The sequence below is a fragment of the Ambystoma mexicanum genome, chromosome 12 (genome assembly GCF_040938575.1).
Source record: "Ambystoma mexicanum isolate Mex_15411 chromosome 12, UKY_AmexF1_1, whole genome shotgun sequence".
In the NCBI taxonomy this organism is placed as follows: Eukaryota; Metazoa; Chordata; class Amphibia; order Caudata; family Ambystomatidae; genus Ambystoma; species Ambystoma mexicanum.
In genome coordinates, this window is record NC_090936.1 from 459,909,292 (window position 1) to 459,917,593 (window position 8,302).

The 8,302-nt window shown below is 45.8% G+C and overlaps 1 long non-coding RNA gene across 1 annotated transcript in view; it reads right to left on the reverse strand.

The window, feature by feature from the left end:
• The window catches only part of LOC138512978 (uncharacterized), a 38,822-nt gene extending 31,273 nt beyond the window's left edge, over positions 1–7,549 (reverse strand). The window contains exons 1-2 of the long non-coding RNA XR_011281646.1: positions 5,904–7,549; positions 5,240–5,398 (exon numbers count right to left, since the gene is read on the reverse strand). This is a non-coding gene — a long non-coding RNA (uncharacterized lncRNA). The remainder of the gene's footprint in view (positions 1–5,239; positions 5,399–5,903) is intronic.
• Positions 7,550–8,302: the final 753 nt, after the last annotated feature.

Here is an 8,302-nt window from a genome sequence, read left to right on the forward strand (position 1 = left end):
TTATCAATTTACTAAGTGTTTTACTATTTTATGAAATGTATAAAATAAAATTGACTGTCTATATTTTAATTCATGGCCTTTTTTAAAATTATTTTGTTTAATGTGCTGAAACTTTACATTGAACTATTGCACAATACAATTTAAATTTAAATTAAAAAAGAATTGCTTCCATGTGCACTATGTTACTTTTGCTGCACATTTGATGTACTGTGATTAATCAAGCAAGATGAACAAAAAAAAACAAGAGCTGAGATACCGCCAGAGAAGCTCTGTGCTGACAGATGGGTCAGGCACTACACACCACATACATAAGCTTGTTCCAGTACTTTTTTTGTGAGGTGCCAACCTCTGTGCAGGAACCCTTTTTCTGTTTTCATTTATTTTGCCTGCCCCGCCCCTTACTTCAAGGTGTATAATACCCCCAGAATCCTGGCATGATTAAGTTTAAAATGTTCCTGGCTCAGGAGCCGGGGCGTGGGAGTATAGCTGAGCTATATTCTTTGCAGCTATGTTCCTTCCATTCCAGAGCACCAGGGGGCAACACATGCAGGACCCACTTGTATAGGTCGCTCCTGCTGGTTTTAGGGGACTGGATGAGGTGGGAGTGATCTCCCGGGGCCCTTGGTGTGTGCAGGATTGGACTGTCCTATAGGGCAACAGGGCAATGCCTGAAACAAAAGCGCAAAATGCTAGTGTGGGACAGTTTTTTTTGTCAAAGTGGGGCACTTTTTGGCCAGAGTGGGGGCCAGTTTGATGAGTTACTTCACTATGCGGTTAGTAGTTTTGACCAGTGTTGCTGAATAAATATTCTTTAAATTGCACAATTTCCATCACATTTTAATTTTTAAAAAACTCCCCCTTGGGTACTATGCAAACAATCTGTCAACAAAGGAATGAATTGACATTTGCAACTGTGGGTCACTTTTTCATTGGTGCCCGAGACAATTTTATGCCCCAGTCCGACCCAGCAGGGTGAGAAAGCCCAGTGCAGGAGGCATTGGAAGTGCAGTGGGGGCATGGAAGGACGCCTCATACACTGCTCATGGCAAGCTCAGCGCAGCCCAGAGTGGGAAGAAGGAGGCTGCAGCAGCAGCCCCAATGGAAGAGGATCACTTCAATCCTGGGCAGCTGTGAGACGCATGTATGCCCAATATGAGGGGGCGCGTTTCCGGGTGCAGCGGACATCTTTGTTTGGGAGGCGGCATGAGGCTGTTACTTTGTAGCGTTTACACAAGTTTATTATACTGTGGCCCGAAGGCAACGGGTGATTAGGACATGAGCGGGAAGAGGAAGGATAAACAAAAGAACATACATTGAACCAGAGTCGTCTAGTTCTACATCTCTGCATAGGACAAAGAAGGGCCATAACAAGAGAGGAATGTCCTATCACATTTCGTAAAGAAGAAATCTGCAGATTTTTTTTTTTTAAAAAAGCTTTAAAAGAGCAAGGAACTAAAAAGAGGCAATGGGGAAAATATCACCAATATCGTCTTCTTCATCAGATTCAAGTTTCTTTTGTCCCCTTCAGCTCTAAGCCATTGCATAAGGGCCATCAAAAGGGAAAATAACTTGGCACAGCGATGGTATCCATGGTCATGGTACAAGTATTAGAATATATGGGATTTCCAGAACAGGAGCAGGTTGAAGCAGGGGAAAGGATGGCCAGTGCTCATAGCCCAGAGCTTTAAAGCACCCTGAAGTCTGGGTTACCACTGTGCCCAGAAATCAAGGAGGAGGTGTTTCAAGAATGGAAGAGGGCCGAAAAAGTGGCAGTTCCAAGATTTATGGCAAAATCATATCCACAGTAAACTGGAAGAAAAATCTCTGCCCCAATCAATCCAAATAGATACAGTCCTGGCTAGTCTGGTAAGGCGATCATCTATGGCTTCAGAGGAAGCAGTCAGAGATACAACGGACACAAAGCTGGAGATTGCACCCAAAACGGTGCATGTAGGATCTCATCTTTCATTGAGGGCAGCAATATATGACTCATTTAGGGCTGTGATTGCAATTGGAGGGTTAATGGGAGATGTCAAAGGCCCTTCATGGTTGTAGAGATTTGACACCAGTATTACAAGACATGGGGATTCAGACAGACTTCCTCTCGACCTAGGGCATGATGGTGTAAAAGCATTGGCAATGGCCATGGGGTCATCCAATTGAAGTCACTGTCAATTGCACCTTAGAGACTGGCACACTGAGGCTCATCAGAAAGCAACAGTTATGAGGATCCTTTCATGGGACAGATGCTGCTTGGAGATGCACTGGAAGACAAGGTGCATAAAGTCTTCAAATTGGATGCACCTGCAGGGAAGTGGATTAGAATGACCATCATAAGCCTGAAGGGAAGGGGCGTAGAATGACCGACAGCAGGGCTAAAACAGCTTCTTACAGCTCAAGGTTGGCCAACGGGCATCCGGTAGGACTTTGAGGAAACACACGGGTAGAGATCGGCAGAAATAGTCACAGATATCTAAATAGCTCTTGTCACTCCCCAAGACAACGAATTCCAGATGCCAGGCCAATAAGGGCAGGCTCAGATGGTTCTCAGAACAGTGGTGCATTGTCTCAACAGATGCGTGGATCAGCAGAGTGAAGAGATGGGGCTTCACCTCCATGCCAGGGACTTCAAGAGTAGTTGACCCACCCCTAACCAGGGGCTTGGCCAAAAGGAGTGTGATGGTGGAGAACATTGAGAAGCTGCTCCCAAAATAGCTGATCACAAGAGTACATAGATGGAAGGAGTGGGGAGGAGTTTTCTCCATAATCATCCTGGTGCCAATCACTTTGTCGAAGTTCAGGCTAGTATTAGACCTGAAGAACATGTGGAAATATGGCACGTCAAAATGGAGTGCCTTCAGAAGATCACCCTGATCAGAGAGAGTGACTTCCCGCCCTCGCTGCATCTGCAGGACACATATTTCCATATACCTATTGAGAGGGAACATCAGAAGTATTTGCGCTTCTCAGTAGGCAAGGTCATGGGACCAGCAGGTGCCTTCCTGTACAGAATGGAGATTCAGATGTTCCCCTGTCTGGATGATTGGCTTCTCAGAGCTTCTTCACTGGAACAGCTGATCCAGCAGGTGAAGATAACATGCAAAAAGCGTGAGTCAGTATGGTTCATCCTAAATAAGGAAACGCCACATCTTTTCCACTTGCAAGATCTCAAGTTTATACAGTAAGATTCTGGAAAGTGAAGGGAATGGTGATGCTGTGGAGGATAGAGCAGTCAATCGCTATCTCAAACAAATCTCCCATCGCTGGAGCAGGCATCAGCCAGGACATTCTTAAAGCTACAAAGACGCATGGCGTCATTTTTCCTCCTGGTACCATGGGCAAAGGCTTCATGTGAGGTCATTGTTGTCCTATCTATACAGGCAATGGGAGGTGGATTTCCGGGATTTAAAAAAAACTGATTCCAGTTCCACAGGATCTGAAGCACAAATGACAGTTGTGGCTGCAAAGAGACAACCTGTTGAAAGTATTTCCACTGAAGCAGCACTTTCCGATCACACTTACTACAGACGCCAGCAAGTTGGTCTAAGGAGCCTTCCTCGAGGGAGAACACACAATGGCATGTGGTGAAACAGCAAAGTCGTCCAAGTGGAGGGAATTGGTGGCAGAGTTCTTTGCCCCAGTGATCTGGAGATGTCAGTGGTATTACTAACAGGCAACACGTCAGCAACAGACATGGGGACCCACTCCAGAGCATTAGAACTGGCAAACGATCTGGGGGAATGGGCAGAGCTAAACCTCCTGCCCATCTGGGCCGTTCAAATCCAAGGCACAGACCACTCAGAAGTGGACAGACTGATCAGAGAGCTCCCATCAGCAGCATGGGAATTGTGCCATGAAACCTTTCACCTGATATATGAAAGATTCAGGACTCCAGTCGTGGACCTATTTCCCGCTCATGAGAATGCACCAGTTTTACATTTCTTTTAGAGGTTCCCATATCATAAGGGTTGGGGGGGGGGTTGATGCAATGTTGATATGGTGGCCAAATAGGCTATTGTATGCATTTCCCTCTCTGCCATAAATTCCAAGGGTAGTGATCAAAATTGGGGACACAGTGATACAATAATTCTGGTGGCCCCTGTCTGGCCAAGCATGGCTTTTTTTTTTTAAATAAATCTTTATTTATTAGTTCATTATCACCAGTGCCATTTGATACAGTTATTTCCATTTTCATAAATTATCATGAAGGCAGAACTAACGGAAAACAAAATGAATTAACAATGATATGCCATCTTTCGTTATGCATTTTCTTAGTGACAATGAATTTTTAATAATCAACTTAAACTCCCCCCGTAATATAACTTCAATAACCAAAAGAAATAATTTGGCATAACATCAGATGCACAGCGCTCATCAATTCTTCGTACTATCCTCTATTCCTTGGAGTGCCGACCCCCTTTTCACAGTTTTGAGAAGCTTTTAAGCGCACCTGTTTTAGAGAACTGCCTCTCTCTGACATATTCATGAAAGGGAAACCACACTTTAAGACATTTCTGGTATGTTCCATTTGCCAGTGCACATTCCTTCTCCATCGCCAGAACATCCCAAATCTTGATCCACCACCAAGCCAGCACAGTGCCCTCCTCGGTTTTCCAACCTTGGGCCAGTGTCATTCTGTCCCAGGTCAATAAATGTGTTGTAAGGGTTGCCTTGGCCCCACTCGCAGCATATATGTCACCAAGCAGGATCATACTTGGGGAGCCTGGGATTTGTACCCCTGCTATCTCTTTGATGTGCCCCAGTGTCTCTTTCCAAAAAAACCATGCTTTTGTACAGGACTACCACATGTGTCTAAGGTCGCCAATTTCCCCGCATTTCCTCCAATATAGGGGTGAAAACTGTGGGTTCATGTTATGTATGCACTGTGGGGTCAGGTACCACCTGTAATAGATTTAATATTTTGATTCCTTATTGGTCGTGCATTTCCAAATCTGTCCCCAATCTTCCTCTGCAATTGTAGTTCCCAGGTCCCTTTCCCACCAGTCCATGTATGGAAGTCTGTCATCCGGCAGCACCTTATCCAGCAGACATTAGAGCCGTGAGGTGCTTTTCGCCACCATTCCCTCTCACATAGTCAATTCTAATCCCAATAGTGCCCTCGTTATTTCACTACCTTCTGTGAAATACAATGCCTTATCTGAATGTACCTGAACCGATCTCCGTCCCGTACATTAAATGTTTCCTTAAAAGTGTACTGCAAGAGAAATGGACATCTTACCTCATTCCATGTGAGCATGCATCATCTGGTCAGTGCAGTCCACCAAACTCCCCCTCTGTTGGTATGGGAACCACCAAACACTTATGCTGTTTCATGTGCATGCATATAGTTGCTACTTCCTCCACTATTCCTGCATCCATTATTCCATGGCAAAATCATCTGTAGAGAAATACAAATCAATGTGAGGGCTGGCAAAATACCTCCATGCACCCAAACATACATCAACATGTGCCCCCCTGAGTGACGTGCAACAAATGCATACACTAACTCACCAGCCACCCATCAAAAGGTGTCTTGGGACACATGAAGCTACATCCACCCACCTCATGCCAATGCAACATGAACAAAACACACCGTGACACCTTACCCACCAAACACCCCTACACTGCCCCCCTCACACGCCCGAGTGCCATGCAGCAAAGGGCCATGTTGGACTTACCCATCATCATGCTAATGGTACCTTCCCAACACATGCATCTGGCCACAGTCAACATGATACTTAAGGACCCCAAAAAGAGAACACTGAGAGGATGGAAACCCAGGAGCAACTTCGCAATATTCTCAATGCCATCCTCTCCTCAATGTGGCAGTGGGGCAATGCAGTAAATACTGGCAGGTGAGCCGATGATGCTAAGCTCAAGAACAAGCGAAGACAAAATCTCACCAATTGCACAGAAAGCAGAATCTTGCAGAAGGCAGTACTTCACAGAGGCAGCTGTCGGACTGGAAGGCAGGTCACTGATGAAACTGGCAAGAAATACACAAGCAGACATGAGAATGCAATGAGAAAGAGAGGCAAAGGACAAACACACACAAAAGGAGCATGTAACCGGAAAGGCAAGAGAAGGCAGACTTCAGCAGGAATGGATTGAACTGGGTCAAATGTACATTGAACAGAAGGGAGCATTGAGGTGCACCCAGCAGATGTCAACAGGCCTCATAATAAGTAACGGTGCAAACTGCATGGTACATGGTCACCATGGCAACCAACAAAGAATGGACAATCATGTGTGCCTGGGGTCTGTGGAGTACATTGCATCCCACCAATGAGCAGAAATGCTGTTGTGTGTGTATTTGGCTTGGGACCGCACCCCCAGAAGGGAAAAAAGTACCAATATTGGACTGCCTGTGTGGGTAGGAATTACTGTTAAAAAATCATTGTATGGGATGCCATGTGGCAGCCAAGACACATGTGTAAAGGGCAAGGAAACACTCACCACCACCTTAAACATACAGCACACAAACAGCTGGCCCAGCCACCCTCATGACAACTCACCAACTAAAAGCCTACAGTGTTAGCCACCTCCAAATAGGATCCCACAACCAGGGGCACCATGATTATCTTGAGAATAAAAGCATGTATAGAAACACCAGCATAACAACACCATGCGTCACATGCACCCACGAAGCTGGACCTGTTCACCCCAAAACAAATAAAAGAAAAGGGACCCCACACAGTGCCAGACTACCTGCCCCAAACGACAACACGAGTCACACCCCGAGTGCCCTTCACTTACCTGTACATGGTACCCACCTGGCTTGCATCCAATGCATCCCGCCTGCAAATACATTTTCAATGTGCAAAGACATGCATTGCAACAACTTAAAGATACTGGGCACCCATGACAACTCATGTAGGCAACAAGAAAATGGGCATGCACCACCCAGTGTACAAGGATCGCAGAGTGCAAGAGGGAGACAGCACACAGATGACAATTGGCGAGCAGTGGAGTGGAGCAGGAGCGAGAGGCACAGGAAAAAGCATTGCAAGGAGGGCACTGTTTGGAGCGGAGATGAAGACGGACATGTCTGACATCACAGTGGGTGAGGGCATATACAATCCACACTAGGGAGGAAGACGTAGATATGAACACCTCTTGAAGTAAAATCCTGGTTGGAGCGCACATAAGGGACAGAGATGGATAGGAATCACATATAGTGGTCCATGAAGGACAAAAGTGGCTGACGGTGAAGGGAACACTGGCAAAGAATGGGCACATGTGAAAGGTCAATCATCCGCTGTACATCAGAAAATACACAGGCAACACCCACCATGGCATGCAAATCAAAAAAATACCCATGTACTCTACATCCCTGCAACGAAGGCACTACAACCATATACTAAGACCCTGCAGCAATCAACGTACACCCCCTGTACCACAAATCTGCTAATGGACATCCGGACAACATGCAGCTGTTCACTCACCCCCAACACACCACACACCCTGATTGAGACTGTTCCAGGAAATGCGCATGGATTCCAGGGGGCACCTGAAACTCACATGGGGAGAACAGACAAAGACAAGCTGTGGGGAGTGGATGATCTCACACATGCATGGGACCACAATGTGGGCAAGCAATGTACACTCACTGACAGTGTCAGATGATATATGATATGATATGATCGTTTATTTATATAGCGCCTATACACAATGCGTTTCAAAGCACTTCAAGGCAAGGTAGGGAACAAGGGAAAATACAATGATATTCTTACAGGCCATGAACAGAAAGGATGTGAAATTAACTATCATACTCGGCCTGACCACATTTCAGATGGTGCAAGAGCTAAGACATTGACAAGGATGGGTGGGGGAGAGTAGGAATGAAATGGAAATAGAAATAGTCAGGCAACTACCGTACTAGGCCTGACAACATTTCTGGTAGAGCTGGAGAAAAATAAAAGGCGAGGGAGAGGGGTGCAGAAATGGAGGGGAGGAACAAAATAAGCGACAATCGTACTAGGCCTGACGACATTTCGGATAGTGCTGGAGGGGTGTGTGGGGCACAAGTAAGGGATGGAGGAGAAGACAGACGAGGTTGCTATCGTACTAGGTCCTGGAACAATTTTCATAGAGTAAGTGCATAGAAGAAAGTGAGGGGAGGAGGGTAGGAAATAGGAAAAGCAAGAAAGGGAGAGGAGGAGAGAATAGAGTAAGCAGTCAAAAAGAGTGGAGAAGCAAGAGGGGAGAGCGAATACAATTGCAGAAGCGGGTATCAAAACAACAAAAACTTGTAAGACACCCTGGTGCAGATAACCAACAGAATCAAACACTGTACAAAGAG